The following is a 21,627-nucleotide window of genomic DNA, read 5'->3' on the forward strand; positions in this document are numbered from 1 at the left end:
GTCCTTCCCCAATCAATTGAGACTAATTGAATCTCTATTGATGTGAGATAAAACAATTAACAATATCCATTAGTTTTAAAGATACCAAAATAAGTTCACAACCCCATTGAAATGAATGGGCCACTGAAAATGGCAGCATACAAAAATATATGTCACAAAGCAAGCACACGGAAACAAACAGAATGCAAATGCATATGAATACAATTAATAAAATGGGTTTTATTTTTGCATGGATAGAACTTGCTTTAAAAATTCAAATCAGGGGCAATCATTAAATAGCAAAGGTTAAGATTTGTAAGAGTTTCTAGTTTAAGCTAAAAAAAAAAGTATATATTTTTTCCACTTTTTGCCTTTATTATTTCCTTGTTTTCTTGCAATAAAATGGTTATTTTCAGAAATAATGATAATAATAATCTTCTGATTCAGGATTCTAAGGATAACATGGAGGTAAATAAAATTGTGTGCAATTGCATGTGGTCCACTTAAACCAATATAATTCAGTTCCCATCAGGACAGAGGTTGCTGGAAGAATGTAGTAATGCAATGCTTATTTTCAATCTTCTTTTCTAAAGAAAAATAATAAAAGTGCTTATACTGTATGTTGTCTTTTTTTTTTTTACAAACATATATATTTCTGAAGGAATAAGAAGCAAAACACAAAGTACAGTACATGAAATGTACAATATGTTCTGTAATAATAACATTGCATAATATCTATACGATAATAATGTGATCTTTTGCATCCAGCTTGGCTGGTCAGTTAGGCCAATTTACAGATAAAAGGTCAAAGTAAATGTATTTTTTAAAGCCTTCAATTAAGGTAAAATGTTTTCCTATTTAATGTGAGCAATTTAACATTTCAAATATCTAAGAGGTTATATATTTGTATAGATAAAATTCTTGCTTTTCTCAGCTCTCAGCACGCGGGGAGGGGATGTAGTCAGCAACCCGGCAGACAGGATGCCGATGGTCTAAATACCGGTGCAGGAATCCTGACCACTGGCATCTCAAAGGTAAGTATCGGGGGTTAGGGGAGAGTTAGGTTTAGGGTTAGGCACTAGGGGGAGGACTATGGTTAGGCACTGAGGGGGGAGTTACGAGACTCATTGAACCGCCGCTACCATACCTTGAAGAAGATGCCAGTCGGCGTAGAAATGCGTTAGTCAGGCAGCAGTGGTGTGGCACTGTGTACCAGGTCGGGAACTTGATCCTGTGCACCATCTGGATGTCGGGACGTTCATGTATAGTGGTGACCAGGAGCGCTTCTGCAGATATGGTATTATTGTACACTTTTTAACTTTATCTTTTGGTGTTAATTTTTTTTATACTAGACCATGAAATCTCCCTGAATTTCTTTACATATGAAGTCTGCCTATCTCCTGAGTATAGGATGACACTCGCATAAAAAATATCTTGATGTGCAGAGATCATGAGTATTTTATGTAAGCTTGATGTAAGCACCTGTTGTTAACACTCACTCTGGTGATATAGAGGTTGAGAAGCACTAATGGTGACCAAAATTCTATGGAGTAAAAGATACCTCTTGTGGATTTAATAGAACCTGATTGGTGTAAGCATACATATGAACCACATTCCTAGATGTTTATAGTTCATTTGGGACATCATTACACATAGGGGCATTGGAATAATCCATAAAGATACCTTGCAGGAGTGTACCTACTATGCCACATGTAAGCCACATGGGAGTTAATAAGTAACACCTACAGATGAAACTTGTCTCTATGGGATATTGAAAAGATAATCAGAGTGTTTTCCAATATGATACCAATAGTTTGTTTTTTTATCTTTATCTATTTACATATGGACCACCCATGGAGAGACAAATGAAACTGAGACAACAACAAAGGACTTCTTTTTATCATATTTTGTGAAACTAATAAGCGCTGACAGTTTGGTATTTATGATTGTTATTTATATGCTTGTGAGAATTTGGTGGTTCTCTGTTATACCAAGTGTGGCAGCTGGTTTTCTTTGCGCCTTCGAGATCTATCCAAATATTTATTTTTACTAAGGGGGGAGAGTTAGGTTTAGGGTGCAGGGAGGGGGAGGTTAGATTTAGGCACTAGGTGGAAGGTTAGGTTCAGGCATCGGGGAGGGAGGGTTAGGGTCGGGGCAAGGGTTATGTGTAGGGAACTTACCTCTCAGTGCCGGGATGGTGACTGTTGTTATATTGCTGTCAGTATTCTGACAGCCGGCATCCCCACAGCCGGGATCCCATACCCAATCCCATGGGCAGATGTTTGGAAACCCTTATTTGCTTCATTCAGATTAAGTGTTATCAGTTGTCTCCGGTACTGGTAGTTTTACTGAATCGACAAAGAGAATTGCATTCAGTGGGTATTTAATGAAACTTAATTAATAGTCCAATACCTGTTTTCAGATAAAATGTAAAACAACTTATCTTTTCATAATTCAATACATTTAATAAGAAAATCACATACACATGAAAACTTGATCAAAACAACCAAATGTACATTAAAATTAAATTATAATGAATCACTAAAAATGGAGCATATGCTCTCACTGAAAGGTTTTAACCAAAAATAATCATCCAATGTTGGTATTCATGATTAGTCCTTCCACAGATATAATTCAATGCATTAATAACAATTGAGACCTCATCTGCATAAATAGAGTTCCCGGAGGAGGGTGAATGAAAATGTCCCCGTAAATGCTGGTATCAATAAAGTCATAACTGCAGCTTGAAAATAATTTGTCTGAATTATAAATCATGACTGATGGGTTTAAATCCTTGTGTCCAGGGACCATTGGAATAATAGCGGTATGCGCATTACGACTATCAGGGATCCGACACCCAAGAATCCCTGTGGAAGAGCGGTACAGACAAGGTAGAAGGAGAAGTTTATTAATTGCCCCGGATAACTGGCTGAACATCGGTAGAAGTTTCTTGTTGATGGTAAGCAGACACTAATGGATGTATTTGCGCCAGATAGCTGTAGCAGTGGGCCAACCGGTAAAGATGAAGCTGGTGCCGAAGATTTGGCTGAGTGGCTGGGCAGAGCAGCTGAGGCCGATGGAGCGGCTAGTGGCCAGTGTTGTTATCGAGGCCAATGTTACAGTTTAAGGCCGATGTTGCGGTTTGAGGTCGATATTGCGGCTTGAGGCCAAGGTTGTGGCTAGAGTCTGATGTTGCGGCTGGAGGCCGATGTAGCAACTTGAGTCCGATGGGATGGCTTGAGGCCAGTGTTGCTGCTGAGGCCGATGTTGTGGCCAGAGCCCAATGTTGCATCTTGAGGCCAATGTTGTGGCTTGAGGCCGATGCTGTGGCTAGAGTCCAATTTTGTGGCTTGAGGCCGATGTTGCGGCTTAAGGCCAATGTTGTGGCTAGAGCCCGATGTTGTGGTGTGAGGCCGATGTTGTGGCTTGTGGGAGAACAGCTGCTGGAGTGACTAAGAAGCTGGTTATGCAGGCTGTGGGAGAACGGCTGCTGGAGTGGCTAAGAAGCCGGAAAACAGTCCACGGTGAAATAGCTGGGGGAAAATAGCTGACCATGCAGCTGAGCTGAGCGCTGTGAAATAAACACCATAGCTGGCAAGGCAGCTAGAATCCAGGTGACATGATAGGAACCCAGCCCAGGTCTCAGATGTCCTGATCTTCTGGGAGCACATCCACTAGGGAGAGGAGCAGGAGAATCTTGAGCCATGTGCAAGTCCTGGACTGGACTAGTAACAGTAACCCCCCCCTTGGCACTGGGTTGAAGTACCCCTAGAACCCGGTTTAAATGGAAAGTCCCAGTAGAATGCCTTCTTCAGCCTGGAAGCATGTAAGGCGTGTTCTGCCACCCATGATCGCTCTTCAGGTCCATAACCCTTCCAGTGAACCAGAAACTGAAGGTGACCCCTAGAAACTCTCAAACCTCGAACCTCCACTGGTCTGGGTGTGGATACCCGAGGACTCCCAAACTTGGCAGAGATGAAAACAGCCTTGAGAAGAGAGCAGTGGAAGAAGTTGTTTATCTTGAGAGAAGCTGGTAACTGAAGTCTGAAAGTCACTGGGTTGATCTGTGAGAAGATCCAAAAAGGACCAATGAACTTGGGACCAAGCTTCCTAGTTGGTTGACAAAGTCTGAGGTCCCTGGTAGAAAGCCAGACCAGATCTCCTCTCTGTAAGGTACATGGCCTTCTATGTTTGTCCACAATCCTCTTGGCCCAGGCAGCAGCTTTGATCAAATTGACATGGACTTACCCCAAATGCACCATAATCTAGAGATCGCAGGGGGATCCATGGATGAAGAGAAGCTGATGTCAAGCGAATTAGCCCTAGGGTGTTGGCCCATGATGCAGAAGAATGGTGACACCATGGTAGCAAAATGGCAGAAGTTGTTGTAGGCAAATTCCACTAAGGGCAAATGTGACACCCAGTCATTCTGGTACTTGGAGATGTGGCACCATAGATATTGCTCTAGGGTCTGATTGGCTCTCTCTGTTTGCCTGTTGGATTGTGGATGATATCCAGATGACAGGCTAAGATGTATCCCCAGGACAGAACAGAAATGTCTCAAGAATACTGCAACAAATTGTGACCCCTGGTTGGAAACCACATCAACTGTTAACCCGTGCAGTTGGAAGACATGCTGAATGAACAAGTTTGCCAGTTCTTTAGCAGATGGAAGCTTTGGCAGCGGGATACAATGGACCATCTTGCTGAACCTGTCCACCACTGTACAAATTACGGAATAACCTGCCGAAATGGGAAGATCCACAATAAAGTCCATGGCAATGTGGGACCATGGCCTTTTGGGAACAGAAAGTGGTAGCAGGATGCCTGTAGGAGCGGTGTGAGAAGTCTTATTATGGGCACAAGTCTCACAAGCGAGAACAAATTCACAAGTATCAGTGGGAAGGGAAGGCCACCACACAGACTGGGACAACAATTCCATGGTCTTGATGATACCCAGTTGTCTAAAGGTTCGCAACCAGGTCATGCGCGAAACCCAGATAGCGACGGGCAATCCGTCACTCCGAGTCTAGTACCAAAGGAGGCGTGCTGTCAATGTTGAGTGACAGCAAGCCCCCTTTGGTGGGCTGGCCAGGGGGGTGGTTGCCCAGATGGAGGTGTTCCCATGAGAAAACCTACCATCTGGGGACAGCCCCACTGACATCACAAGTGATGTCAGTGGGAGAGCTTTCGGCTCTGTTTGAGCCGAAAGCTCCCTGGGGCTTGTGGCAACGAGACCCTACCACAAGGGTCTTGCCGCAAGCCCGATGGTCACGATGGTCTTGACCAGGAGGAGGCAATTAAAAAAAAAAAAGACGGGCCATGATTCAGAGCGAGCGCTCTGTCAGAGCAACGGGCTCTGAATCAGGGCCAAAATGCCAAGTGAAGACAGAAGTTGGGCACAATAGGTTCAAGATGAGCTTCATCCTGCTGTATGGGAAAGAAGCTCGTGGAGAGGGCATCCGCTTTAACATTTCTGGACCCAGCTCTAAATGAAATGGTATAGTTAAAGCGAGTGTAGAATAGTGCCCAATGAGCCTATCTGGCATTGTCTCTTGGCTGCCCCGATGTACATCAGATTCTTGTGATCAGTGAAGACGGAGATCTGGTGCTTGGCCCCCTCCAGCCAATGTCTCCAATCTTCAAAGGCCCATTTCATGGCCAATAGTTCCTGGTTCCCCACATTATAGTTTCTCTCAGCCAAGGAAAATTTTCGAGAGAAGAAGACACACAGATGGACCTTGCTGTCACTAGGATCCTTCTGGGACAACACTGTTCCTGCTCCGATCTCAGAAGCATCTACCTCAACCAAGAAAGGAAGGTCCGGATGTGGATGATGAAGAACCGGAGCACTGATGAAAGCATTCTTAAGGACAACAAAAGAGCGTGCAGCCTTGTCCGACCAGTGAGTGGTGTCCACAACCGTCTTAGTGAGCTCAATGATGGGAGCCACAATGGTGGAGAAGGACCCAATGAACCTCCTATAATAGTTGGCAATGCTGAGGAAATGCTGGATGGACTTTAAAGTGGTTGGCTTGATCCAGTCTAAGATAGCCTTAACCGTCTTTGGTTCCATAGAAAATCCATGGGGGGAAATAACGTACACTAGAAACATGACCTGTCGCACATGGATATCAAACTTTTTAGCCATGGCAAACAGATGGTTCCCTCTAAGTTTCTGGAGGACCTGTTTGACGTGGTTCTAATGTTTATTCATGGATGACAAGAAGATGATGATTTTCTAAATATACCGACACAAACTTGCCCAGAAAATCCCGGAGGACATCATTGATGAAATTCTGAAAGATCGCGGGAGCATTGGCCAAGCTGAATGGCATTACTAAGTACTCATAGTGCCCAGTGTGAGTACTGAACGCCGTCTTCCAATCATCTCCGGCCTTGATCCAGACGAGGTTAGAAGCTCCCCGGAGATCGATTTTTGAAAAGATGGAGGCCTGTTGGAGCTGGTCAAAGAGTACAGAAATGAGGGGTAATGGGTACGAATTCTTTATCGTGATCTTATTTAAGTCCCGATAGTCAATGCAGGGTCTAAGAGATCCGTCCTTCTGCACAAAAAAACCCCTGCCCCTACTGGGGACTTGGATGGACATATGAAGCCATTAGCCAGAGCCTCTTTGATGTAGTCTTCCATAGCCTGGTTCACTGGTATGGAGAGAGAATACAAACGACCCTTGGGAAGTCTTGCTCCGGAAACAAGCCGGATGGAGCAATCATAGGGTCGGTGTGGAGGCAGGGAGCTGGCTTTCTGTTTGGAGAAGACATCCCAAAACTCATTATAGAGAGGTGGCAAAGGATTGGTCATATTGGAGGACTTGGATCATAAAGTTCTGATGGGTTTGGACAAACAGCGAGACTGACAACAGACCCCCACTGGGCGATATCCCCTGTGCTCCAATCAACCCAAGGGTTATGAGTAATGAGACGGTAGTCTGAGGACCACGGGAGTCAATGGGTATTGGAGAAGCATGAAAGAAATAGTCTCCGTATGTAGTGAACCCACAGAAAGTCGGATGGGTGGTGTCCGACTTGGCCCAACTGTCTACCCACCCAACTGTGAACTGCAGTAAACCATCCATGCCTGTGAGATCCACTTCGGGGATCAGCTGCCAGCACTGCTCCCTGTAGGATTCCACAGCTCTGACTGTACATGGTCATTCACAACTGGTCTGCTGAGACTGCCACGTACCTCTATTATTCCAATGGTCCCTGGACACAGATAAAACCATCAGTGGTGAGTTATAATCTAGACATATTGATACCAGCATTTACAGGGACATTTTCATTCACTATCCTCTCAATTGTTATTAATGCATTGAATTATATCTGTGGAAGAACTAATCATGAATACCAACAATGGATGACCATTATTAGTTTAAACCTTTAGCTGAGGACAGGTGCTCCATTTTTAATGATTCATTATATTTTAATTTTTATTTACATTTGTTTGTTTTGATCAAGTTTTCATGTGTTTGTGATTTTTATTATTAAATGTATTGAATTAAAAAAAGACGAGTTGTTTTACATTTTATCTGAAAATAGGTATTGGACTATTCATTTAGTTTCTTTAAATACCCACTCAGTGGAATTCTCTTTGTCAATGTTTAATACGTTTTTAGATCGTCTGGCATCCGGTCATACCTGATTTTGCAGCGGGTGTGATTATTTAATAAAATTTTCTATACTAGCACCGGGATTTGGGATTGTATACCCCAAAATTTTTTGTGTTCTTTTACTGGAATATGGAAAGGAAAAGGGGTGATGGATGCTGCATTTTCATTATCCAGAATATCAAAGATCTAATAAAATGATATAAAATAACTAAACCTAATCTGGTCACTATAAGAACTTTTGATCCTAATACTGTTGATATACTGTAATTATTGTACTAAAGAGACAGTTGTTGGATGCAACCACGGTTAGATGGGTGACAAGGTGGCATCACATACAACAGTACCCTTCTGTTCCCCCCCATTCCTCTTCATTTTAAATAGAAAATCAGTTCTGCACATGTACAGAACTGAGGGTCTCATTCAGACCCGCTCGCGAGCGCAGGACGCTCGCAAACGGGTCGATGGTAACCAAATGCGCATGCGCAAGACCCGGCAAGCGACGGGGAAGCCGTCGCTCGGGGTCTCGCATCAAAGGGGGCGTGCTGTCGATGGTGAGTGACAGCACGCCCCCTTTGATGGGCATGCCGGGGCGTGGCTGCCCAGACGGAGGTGTTCCCATGGGAACGCCTACCGTCTGGGTCCGGCCCCACTGACATCACTAGTGATGTCAGTGGGAGTGATTTTGGCTCTGATAGAGCCAAAATCACTCCAGGGCTTGCTGCAGCGAGACCCTACCGCAGTGTCTCGTCGCAAGACTGATCGTCGCGATGGTCTTGACCATCGCGACCATCATCATGGATGCTCGCATAAGCTGTGGGTGGTAACCCACAGCTATGCGAGTGTCCAGGAGGACGCACAAAAAAAAAAACACCCTGATTCAGAGCGGGCGCTCGTTCAGAGTGTCCGGCTCTGAATTAGGCCCTGATTTCCTTCTCTGGTCTTTAACTTGGCTGTGCCATACCGAACTCTTACTGCTGACATCACATGCCTATTTTTGTTATTACTGTATAATATGTAATTATTGACAATTTTGTAGATATGTTTTGTTTGGATTAGGTTTTTTATTAAATCAACAGGAAAATATAAATTTTCTTGAATTACAAACCAGCACCTGGCTGGGGTATTGCTGGGTTGATTATCATGCAAAGAGAACATATGGTAACATATAAATAAATAAGCTGTCTTATTAGCAATATCATATGCAGCAGGATATTTAATTCCTTTATGTTTATGTTATTTAATTGTTTATTTTATGAATGTACATCCAGAATTAAAATGTAAAACTTTCAATCAGGTGTTTTATACCACATCCGACAATAAAACAAAAGGCTGTGCAGATCTAACAAAATAACCAAATCTTGACTGTATTAACCTCTCCCTTACACACACTTGTGATGGGCTAATAAATAGATGGAGAGCAACTTACATGCTGTGTATCACATAATTCTAATTAGCAAAAACAAATCAAATAATGTGATTCAGAATGAAAAAAAATGAGTGGCTGACACATTTTCAAAGATCCCACAGGTAGAGCTAATTATTTCACTTGTGATTCTCTGAGGAGACCTGGAAAACATGCACTGTTAGTGCTCCTTGAGAAATGAGTTTGGGAAACACTTTTAGAAACATTGACAAGGAAGGACAGATGTTGGCTGGATGTTGGTTGCCAACCTAATGTAACAAACTAGGCATTATGATGACATGTGCTAATGCATGTTACAGAATTAATATCATAATACTGTAGTCGTCACACTAAGCAAAAAGTCAGGGGCAAAGATTCCATGTTGGCAGAAAGTTAAAAGGTCATGAAAGGTTTAACAGGTAAAAAGGCTGGTACTCAGTAATCACTAAATAACTAGAATCATTACTTCAGCAAAGTTTAGATCGGAATACTCTGGAAGAGCTTTCTGTACAGAGCTGCAAATTATATTCAGGGCAAGTTTTGAATTTGGTGCAAATGGAACATGGCAGTGAACACTGTCTGAGGCTGCAGAGGTGATCCAGTAATGGCACAGTGCCAGATGTCTATGGGTAGCAGCTTGGCGTCCAACTGTGATACTGGGGAGTATTCTTGTAATGAGAACTTTCTCTGGATTTTACCCCCAGAGGGACTGTTTCAAGCCAGTATTACAACATTTTTATGTTATCACTATCACACCCTATATTCCAATAGGACAATATTTAGATTGGGAGGACTTCAAAGAACATTTTCAAACTCACAATCATTAGCTAACTTTGAGTGATGACACATTTTATATTTTCACTATTGGACACCAACACAATTTGGGAAATAATTAAAACAACACAATGCAGAAAGGATGATATCACTTATACAGGTAAATGCAAAAAGATTTTAGAAAACATTGAATGTAGGGTTAAGGAAGACTCTATATTAGCTAATACGAAGAAATAGGAATCTACAGTATATTAAATAACATGAAAATGTACACTCTAAGCTCTTACATATTAAGGAAGAAGAACTAATTGTCAAAAGGCCTCTAGTACATCTACAAATAAAAGTAACCATTTTTTAAATATATACACTATACATTCAAAAGTTTTTAAGAAAATTGGCTTTAATTTTTTTTTCAATGAATGGCAAGTACTGTAATCGGAGATTACATTCTGTAAACTGGTAAAATAAGTATAATTTAAATATAACAAATTAAAGACAAAATCTACTTTTGACTCCACTTATGTTTAAGTACTATTTCTTGAAATTTGAAAAGTTAATGATGGAGAACATAAGCAAGTTTACATAGGAGTCAAAAGAAGAGCCTAATTTGACTTTTCATGGAATAAGAGCTTTAAAATCATTGTAATACAGTACTAACTTAATTATGAAACATTCCAATAAAAGTGGCGAGATATTCATTAGGGATGATGTAGATAAAAAGATAAAAATCAATAATACATTTTTATTTAAAAATCTTGTCATTTAAGTAAAATCATATCTAAAAGATAAAAGTCAATAATAAAATGTTATTTAAAATGTCTCATTATTTCAGTAAAATCATATTTAAAAGATCTCTAAGATAACATTACTAAACAAAATGAGATTCAATGGCTTGATAACCATTGCCTTGTTACAACTGGCCTAAGGTCACTTTATGCTCTCATTGACCAGGAAGCAAGTACATAGTTACTAGAATATATTAATTAGTTACCAGGGGATGTAACAATTTGAAGCAAACATGAACTTGGGGCAAGCTTGGTGTCATGTGAGATCTGATTTGCAAAAATCCTATCAATATCTAAGTTCTTTTCATATTATTTTTTCAGTTTACAGTTAATGATCAAGATCATACCATCAATACTGAAAAAATTAAATTAAAAACCCAAAATTACAAAGCTTATGGATGGTAATATATACTAACATGTCACAAAAAGGCATTCATAGCAGTCAGTTTAAGAGTAAAAAGCAACTGTACTAAAGAATATCCAAACTAATTAAATAAAAAAAACTATTTTTAGAAAATAATATTTATCAATTTAGTAGAAGAAGCCTTACAAAATAAAAAAATTATATAGAGATATATACATTTTATCCCCAAACAAAAGATAAAAATAATCAAATGTTTCATGGTGGTTTCATTTTATTAATTTTTTTAAATAATAGAATTTACAAAATAAAGTTGTGGTGAAGATAATTAGAAAGATCTATAGTATTTTAAATAAGGTACTGATTCCCTCCAAAATTATTGTAGAAATTTTTTTTATTTTTTATACAAAAATTGACTGATTTCAAGGATGCAATGATAAAAAGTGCATTTTATGATAAGGATTAAGGAATATAACTTGGAATGACTAGCTGTTATAAATGTAGTCCTCTGTGGCTTCTTTAATCTGTAAAGCTAAATAATAGAATATTAGTAATGTTTTATCTATTTGCAAAGATCCATCCTATTTTATTAAACAGTCCATGAGTAATATATTTCATGTAATTCTAATGTTATAAATATATAGGTTAGAATTCTTGCCCACACAAAATGTAATGGTCTAAACACATATGTAGTATAAAAGTGCATTTGAAACCCATTCATTGTGTCACTTTTAAGGATGCACACCAATGTATCAGTAAATCTAAAAAGTTTTGACAGAACAAATAATGAGTTATTAGAGGAATATTAATGTAGCAGAACTTTACTTTGGAATGTAAAATTTGAAATTGTTACAACCATCTAGAATAAAACATTTATTTTGACCTTAAATGGTTTTGAGGGTTTCCGTATAAGTTTTTGTTCATAAACAGTATACCAGAAAACTTACAAAGATACCATATACAGTGCAAATAAATCCAAAGGATTAGTAGGTTATTTAGTGATATACTCACATAGACTTCAATTTATTCATACAGTGTTTTTTTGGCTTATGTACTGTATTGTACTTTCAGAATTCTTTAGATACTTAGTGAAATGCCTCAAATATATTGTGATATGGTTATAATAATATTTTAGAATTTGATACAATTAGGTAAGGAATTAAATATACATAGCAATTTTTTAAAACATATTTTGCATGAACAAAATTATTTCAAATATTAAGTACAGAAAAAAATCCTATGTTTATAAAGTTTGAATATGTGACCTAGACAAAAGTGATGTTGAATTTTGTGCAGGCACTTCTGAAGCTCTGTCATGCTGTTTTCTCAACTTCATTCAACTCTCCTTCAAATCTCCTATCTCTTAACAATTCTCTAAACTGGGGGCCTACAAAAATACCTTTAACTTTAAGCATGGGGAAACTTATTTAGCGCTTTAACAAAGTTTCTTATAAGTCCAAACTTGATGTGCAAAGGAGACATGTACACTTTATCAGCATCAATAAGTGAACTGTTCCCAAAATTTTTTGCCTGGAACAAGTGAGGTACGTTTTGGCTCTTCCTTCTGAGCATAGTGATTTTACTTTGTCCCTACTGTCCCCTCACATAAATAACAACAGTATATTTTTCATAACCTAACTGTAACCCTAGCAAAAGTACAAAAAAGAGTCCTTTTACACAAATACACCAGTTCTTTCATTTTGAATAGTTACATACATTTTTTATGCATAAAACATACAAATGTAATAAAAACATTCAATTTTAAAAAAATGATGCATGCAATAAAAACAGTCGCAATGTTGCCTTGCTCACGTGGCTTATTTAAGATATACCTGTACTTGATGCTAAAATGAGCAGTATTTAGGGATTATAATGTAAAATGTAAAAGTAATAAAGCTGGTAATCATAAACTGAGAGTACGGGGGGATTTATCAATAAGGTTTTAACTTTTTTTCCTCAGGATAGGAAATCCCACTGTTCCAGAGCAGAGCATCTTTACCGCAGAGCCTCTAAATCTAAAAAGTGGTCATATAACTATTTATTTTATTATTTAATTATTTATTAACAGTTTCTTATATAGTGAAGCATATTCCGTTGCGCTTTACAATTGGAAACATTTATAGAACAAAACTGGGTAATAACAGACAGATATATAGGTAGAAAGGCCCTGCTCGCAAGCTTACAATCTATAGGGAAATAGGCATTGATACACAAGGATAGGTGCTATATATTGCATTTTGGTCCAGCCAGAATGCACAGTTTCTTGGTTGGCTGCATGATCTAGTCACACAGGAATGTCAACCAAATGTCATGAGGATGTGAGAGAAAGACGATGTGTGAGGTTGTGTGTGGACTGTGAAAGGGGATGTAATTAGATATGGAAGCTATGAAGGTTATGTGGGAGATTCTGGAATCTGATAAGCTTGTCTGAAGAGGTGAGTTTTCAGGGAATGCTTGAAGGATTGGAGACTAGAGGAAAGTCTTATTGTGCATGGTAAGGCATTCCATAGAGTGGATGCAGCCCGAAGAAATACTTGTATCCATGAATGGGGGCAAGTAACGCATGGGGATAAGAGACGCAGATCTTGTGCTGAGCGGAGAGGTCGGGTTGGGAGATATTTTGAGATGAGTGAAGAGATGTATGTTGGTGTGGTTTGGTTAATAGTCATATGTGTAACTGAAAGTATTTTGTATTGAATACGGTAGAAAACTGGCAACCAATGAAAGGACTGGCAGAGCGGGGAAGCAGACAATGAATGTTTCACAAGGAAGATAAGCCTCGCAGCTGCATTCATTTTGGATTGTAATGGCAATAGCCTGTTTTTGGGAAGACCAGTAAGGAGGCTATTGCAATAGTCAATGTGGGAAATAATAAGTGCATGGATTAGAGTTTTTGCAGTGTCTTGTTTGAAGTATGGTTGAATTTTGGATATGTTTTTTAGATGTATGTAACATGATTTCGAGACAGATTGAATGTGGGGAACCAAGGACAGTTCAGAGTCAAGGATCACACCAAGGCAGTGAGTTTGTGGTGCAGGTTGGATGGTCGAGTTATCAACAGTGATAGAGAGATCAGGTTGATAACTGTTATTGGCCAATTGAAAAATAATTAATTCTGTTTTAGAAATATTAAGTTTCAGATGGTGAGATGATATCCAAGATGAAATGGCAGAAAGACATTCAGTGACACTGACCAATACAGATGGTGATAAATCTGGGGAAGATAGGTAGATTTGAGTATCATCTGCATACAGATGGTACTGAAATACAAAAGAGCAGATTAGTTTGCCAAAAAAGGTGGTATAGATTGAGAATAGCAAAGGACCTAAGACAGAGCCTTGCGGTCAGGGCCGGCTCTAGGGGTGTTCAACCAGTGCGGTCACACAAGGGCACCACCCTTAGAGGGCGGCACCCTTCCCCAGCATCCCGATTTCAGTGGGACAGTACTGTCCTGCTACTCCATCTGCGGGCCAAAGTGGCCCGCGGGTGGTCTAATTGGGAGGTTGGGGACCCCCACCGCCGCAGCTGTGCGGCGGTGCCAGACCCCCAGAGTGTGAATGGATGCCACGCGCATGCGCGCGGCATCCATTCACTGACAGAAGAGGGCTGGGGGAAGCCCAGCCAGTGACGGATTGCTAGGCTTTACCCCCAGCCTGATGTTATTTGGAGCCGTGCCATGCGGGCATGCCTCCAAATAATGTCACATAGGGGGTGTGGCCTATGGTAATTAGACCAGGCTCCCAAATTGGTGTGGCCTATGGTAATTAGACCACACCCCCAAATTTGATGAAAGGGCGCCATATGATGGGCTGGCACAGGGTGCTCTGACCCCTGGAGCCGGCCCTGCTTGCGGTACTCCAACTGATAGAAGTAGCGAAGAGGAGGCAGAATCAGGAAAACAAACAGTAAAAGAGTGATCAGATAGGTAGGAAGAGAACCAATAAAGAGCTGTGTCCTTAAGTTTGTATGAGAAGAGAGTGGTCAGCAGTGTCAAAAGCAGCAGAGAGATCTAGAAGAATTAGGAGTGAGTAATGGCCTTTAGCCTTGGCAGTGACAAGATCATTTACTACCTTAGTCAGTGCTGTCTCTGTGGAGTGTTGGGAATAAAAGCCGTCCAATCAGTTGTGTGAGTTAAGAAAGTGTGTGAGGTGGGTGTAGACAAGTCTCTCAAGTACAGTAGCTTGGAGGGGCATGGAAGCTAGGAGATTGGACGGTAATTTGAGAGAGTATTAAGGTCAGAATTTAGTTTTTTCAGAATTGGAGTAATCACTGTGTGCTTGAACAGTGATGGAAATTTGCCAGTAGAGAGAGAGAGATTACAGATTTTAGTTAGGGTAGGGATAAGCACAGGAGACAGAGCCTTACTGATTTGTGAGGGTATAGGATCTAGAGGAGAGGTAATAGAGTAGTATTTATGTGCAATGAGAGAAAATAGTCACAATTGTGTAAAAGTAAATTGTCTGCCACATGCAAATTTCACATTTCGTAAATAAGTCTGACTATATTTAGTCATTGATAATGTGTCAGTTTAATTTTTCTTGTCTTTCTAGATTATATGTATATAATACCAAAAGTCTAAAAAAACCTGGAAAATTGTATTGACCATTGATATCTCAACATAAGAAAGAAATTTTGCCATCTACAGTACTTTAATTTGGGTCACATACGCTTAAAGGGGGGAAATGATTTCAACACTAAAATAAACATACAGTATTACTCACTAATGTAATAAACAAAGATATTCAATCTGTTTCATTTTACTCCATCCTTAATCCATGGTTTTACTAAATCTGTTCAACTGTTGAAAAACTAAATCCCATCAAAGGATGCTAATTTATAAACCCAGGAAGAAAAATGCAGACAAGATAAAACTTTTTATATTTTGCTAAAGGAATAAAACAATTCTTGAAATATCATGATCTGTATCCCTCTTTTTGCAGAGACTTGTATACTTTAAGTAGACGTGCATGGACCCCCGTGTTTTGGTTTTAATTCAACTGAGTCAGGACTAGGTTAGACTCGGAACTCAAAGTGATTTCAAACTAGGATTTGATTAGCCTCGGAACCCCTAGATTCAGGTGTGTTGGTATTTCAGGAAAACTCAACAGCACATTTCTACTTTTAAGGCTCCTAACATGACATGCGTAATTCAACAGATTGAAGAGGCAAAACAGCATTATGGGTATAGATCTGTCCATTTATACAGCAATATTCAGAATATGACAGACACATTGCAAACATTTTGTTTAATATGTGTGTACTATTTGGCGATGGTATAAGCAGAGTAATAGTATATACCTCAAAGTCACCAAACAGTTCCAAGTGCTTAACCAGTAGTGTGGTTTCTTGAGTGGTGGTAAGTTTAAATAGCTGTACTCACTGTTACATACAGAAGTGTCCTCTTGTATTTTTGCCGCTTTGTGCAAACGTTTGCATGCATCTGCATACCGATATCAGGGTGCAGGCGTTCAGAATTCCAGTGCCAGAATACCGACAGCAGTCCTGGCTCAAGAATCTTGACTGCTGACATACCGATGACAAGTATTAGGGTTAGGGTTAGGCACTAGGGGAGGGAGGGGAGGGCTAGGGTCAGGCTGTGGAAGGGGATGGTTAGGGTTAGTGAGCGGAAGGGGAGGGTTAGGCTGCAGGTTAGGGTAAGGGTTATAAGACTTACCAAATTCTGTTGGGTTTCTGACTGTTGGGATCTTGTACCCGACCCTTAAAGATGTTTTGTATTTTTACACTTCAAATATTAACTTTATTATTTAACAATATCTTTAATCAGACAACTTTGATTATATTGAGTACATGCATTATTGTAAGATCAGGCATTAATAATACAGGCAGACATACTTGACATATTATAAAGTAAAATATTTGCAACACCACCTATTTTACTAATCACTCCAGGGGGTATATTTTCTAAAGATTGCTTTTAGATTCTGTTCGATTTCCATTCAAGTTTGATATTGGAGATTTACTAAAGCCAAAATCGAATGTCAAATCAGACAGAAAATGGAAATTCATTCAAAATCGAATATAGGGAAAACATTGATGTTTTCCCATAGTCTAATATAGGATCCCTTCATTTACTAACATTCGATTTGCAAATTGAATGTAAATCGAACTCAAAATTGAACTTCAAATCCCCAAATGAATAGAATAGGGAGAGACTGTTGATTTGAGCTTCTAAACACCATTCTATTGGCTGGAAATTGATTTTGATGCCTTTAAAAGTTCCCAAGAGCATGTGGGGCAGTCTGGCTGTAGGAATAATGGTTGCTCAAGGCTATGCTATGCTGTGCACCTACCTGCGGTATCAGGGGCATAAGTAGCTCTTTGGGGGCCCCATAGAAAAGGTGCACACAAGCCCCCCCCCCAGGTGAGGGTCAGCCAACATAGCCAGGTGAACAAAAAGAAGTGTTTTTAAAAAATGATATGTATATACACATGTAGACAGTATATATATCCATATAAATGTATATATACATATATATATATATACATATATGTATATACATATAAACATATATATATAGGTAGGAAGTTAAGTTCTATTTTGCATTCGATTTTAATGGGGATTTGAGGTTTAATTTTTGAAGGGATTTCATGAACTAAGACAAAATCTCTTCTTAAAATCGACCAAAATTGAATTCGATTTGAAAATCGAATGCAAATCAAATATTAGTAAATGAGGAATTTGTTAAGCGATTTTGCAGTTCAATTTCATTCCATTTCAGTCAATTTTATTGATTCATAAAAATGAATACCAAATCGAACTTTAGTAAATTTACCCCCAGGTAAAAAGAGGATCCTATAAGACAAAATAATATCACAAATATAATATAAAGTAATTTAAATCTTCTTCTATTTGGATCTTCATGTGAAATACAAAATGTGCCTAGAAGACAATTTAGTGCTGAAAACAGAATATATTAAAAGAGTTTGAACCACATTCACTGAATTATTTATTAGTGTGATAAACAGACATTTATAAGTCTGGATAAACTACAGTATAAGACGAATCACCAGCATTGTTTTGTTTTTGGCTGCTATGCCTGCCCATTATACTCTCAATCAATTCACTATGAATGCATTGATATTGTCATTTCAATGGATGTTTTTGTGAATGTTGCATTTCTAAGGTTTTCAGCTAATTGCTCATTTTCATGTATATATACTGTACAGTAACTGCACCATAATATAATTTGGAGCTTTACCATGAAGAAAGTTATATTTAAGATGTGAAAAAAAAATAAACAAAAAAAATTCTGGCAATATTATGGTGAAGTCCATTTAGATAATCAGTATCTCTACCTACGTCAAAAATTCTGTGGAAAAAACAGTATATTCTGGTTATCCGGAGATAAAGTACCAACCAATCAGCTGCTAACTGTCTATTTTCAAACACAGACTGTAAAGTGACAGTTAGGAGCTGATTCATGAGCACTTCATCTGCAATGCCTTGATTCTCCTTGCCATCACCAAATCCTGGATATACCTTTCTGACACCACTGCTCCTGCAAAATTCCTCCATCACTTGGCTTCCTGGCTCTTGATCTTCAAATGGACCCTCAAGACCCATTTCTTCCTCAATGCTTTCCAGCGCCCATCCTAACCCACTACTCTATGCTCCCCATCTGTGTCAGCCCTGTTTGTCTGACCCTCCCCTCAGAATGTAAGCTCTTGCGAGCAGGGCTCTCTTTACTCACGTGCTTCTTCTTGCCCTACTTTTACAATGGCACTTAAAACTTGGTTACTGACACCCTGCTGCTTATTTAGGTGTTATGCAGCATTGTTTATAAATCATGTACTTGTCCTGCATTGTCTGTACTGTTAATAATTGTTGTCTTGTGTGCTCATTTGTTTCTGTACTTTGTAAGGCGCTGCGGAACCCTTGTGGTGCCATATAAATAAAGGATAATAATAATAATAATAATAATAATAATAATAATAATAATTTGTTGGTACTTTATCACCATCCACTTATATCTCTCCAAGCCTTAGTAGACAGACCCCTATGACACCTAAATATTTATTATCAACAGTATTCCTATTATGAACAGATATTACATACAGAGGACAAACTGTGTGTACAGAAAATCTGTTTAGTATATACAGTCAGGTACATAAATATTGGGACATTGACAGAATTTTCATATTTTGGCCTCTATTCACCACCACAATGGCTTTGAAATGAAACAAACAAGATGTGCTTTAACTGCAGACTTTCAGATTTAATTTGAGGGTAATTACATCCAAATCGGATGAACGGTGTAGGAATTACAACGGTTTCTATATGTGCCTCCCACTTTTTAAGGGGCTAAAAGTAATGGGACTATCAACTCAAAAGCTATTTCATGGACAGGTTTGGGCTATTCCCTCATTATTTCATTATCAATTAAGCAGGTAAAAGGTCTGGAGTTGATTCTAGGTGTGACATTTGCATTTGGAATCAGTTGCTGTCGACTCTCAATATGAGATCCAAAGAGCTGTCAGTGAAGCAAGCCATCATTAGGCTGAAAAATCAAAACAAACCCATCAGAGAGATAGCAAAAACATTAGGTGTGGCCAAATCAACTGTTTGGAACATTCTTAAAAAGAAAGAACGCACCGGAGAGCTCAGCAACACCAAAAGACCTGGAAGACCACGGAAAACAACTGTGGTGGATGACAGAAGAATTATTTCCCTGGTGAAGAAAAACCCCTTCACAACAGTTGGCCAAATCAAGAACACTCTCCAGGAGGTAGGTGTATATGTGTCAAAGTCAACAATCAAGAGAAGACTTCACAAGAGTCAATATAGAGGGTCCACCACAAGATGTAAGCCATTGGTGAGCCACAAAAACAGGAAGACCAGATTAGAGTTTGCCAAACAACATCTAAAAAAGCATTTACAGTTCTGGAACAACATCCTATGAACAGATGAGACAAAGATCAACTTGTAGAAGAGTATGGAGAAGGAAAGGAACTGCTCATGATCCAAAACATACCACCTCATTAGTGAAGCATGGTGGTGGTAGTGTCATGGCGTGGGCATGTATGGCTGCCAATGGAACTGGTTCCCTTGTATTTATTGATGATGTGACTGCTGACAAAAGCAGCAGAATGAATTCTGAAGTGTTTCGGGCAATATTATATGCTTATATTCAGTCAAATGCTTCAGAACTCATTGGACGGCGTTTCACAGTGCAGATTGACAGTGACCCGAAGCATACTGCAAAAGCAACCAAAGAGTTTTTTAAGGCACCGCTCCTCACCAGTGAGTAAGCATGATCACTACTTGAGCAGGGTGCACCAGGAAATTGTCCCAGATCCTGCAGCTAAACACTGATTGGCCCGCCCCTAAATGAGGAGGAAGGAGTTCTTACTGCTAATCCCACACTGGGATAGCAGTCCCAGGAAAAAAACTCTAGGACTGCCAGTCTGGAGTGCAATAAGCAGTAAGATCTTCCAATGTGAAGCTCACACTGTGCTAATTCACTGGCCTTACTGTGCTTCTAGGGAAATCAGACTATGCAGTCCCTAAAGGTAATTTGGTACTGCTGCACATACGTGAAAATTGATTGGCTTGTAAACATAGAGAGACAAGGACTAATGCCCCAAAACATACTAGACTTAGCCAAAAAACACATCTAGATGAGACATTCTCAATGTAGCTATTCCTTCCCTAGTCCTGGCTCAGGCCCACCTACTGGAGGGGCTGTGTGTCCTGGGTCTAATACCCAGGACCACTTTATGGATGAGGGTGGGCACAGGCAGACTGCTGCCCACCTACTTGTGCTATTAGTGACCTGGGCCTAACACCCAGGTCACCCACTACTATCATGGCCAGTTATAATCTATAGGGCCTAATGCCCGCCTATGGAGTCTGGGCCTAGTGCCCGCCTATCTGCCCACAAGTCTAATGCCTGACTGTACACACAGGTCTAGTGCCCGAATCCTGGTGGTCTAGGGAAGAGTTCAGTAGCAGCGAGCCTCGATTGGCTCGCTGCGACTGAACCTGATTGGCTGTCTGCCCATGAGCCACTACTGGCTCATGAACTGCACCAATTTCAAAACCAGTGCCTTCGACTGGACGAGCTTGAATCTTTTCAGGTGCAAGCTCGTCCAGACCTGTTCCTCGTCGTCTCACCACTCCACCCATATCACCTTCCCCTACCACTCCAGCAGACACCAGATTCTGGAATGGACCCGGCCATGCACCCCACTCACAGGCTGACACATGCTGGTGGCAGCTGCAACTGCCCAACGTCATAAAGTCAAGGACAGTCAAGGATATTCATCTCCCTCCAAATTCCTTGACAACTGTGCTTCCTTGCTCCCTCACTGTCTCTCCTCTGACCTTCCCTCCATCATCCTAGGTGACTTCAATATTCCAATTGATATCCCCACAGGATCCTTTTCCTCCAAACTCCTTACCCTCACATGTTCATTTGGTACTCCCAATGGACCTCCTAACCCTCCCATGTGGGTGGGCCATCGCTTGCCCTGGTCTTCACTCACCGTTGTGATATTCTGATTATTCCAATTTCCCATTCTCCCTCTCTGGCCATCACCTTCTCTCTTTTAACCTATCCCTCTCTTCTTCCCCTCCTCTACCTCCTAAGGCCACCATCACTAAGTGTAACATTGAGACTATTGACACCATTTATTTTTCTTCCTTGCTTGACTCACTTCTCGCTCCTATCCTCT

Source organism: Taudactylus pleione, unplaced genomic scaffold (assembly GCF_031769625.1).
Source record: "Taudactylus pleione unplaced genomic scaffold, aTauple2 ptg000189l, whole genome shotgun sequence".
Classification (NCBI taxonomy): domain Eukaryota; kingdom Metazoa; phylum Chordata; class Amphibia; order Anura; family Myobatrachidae; genus Taudactylus; species Taudactylus pleione.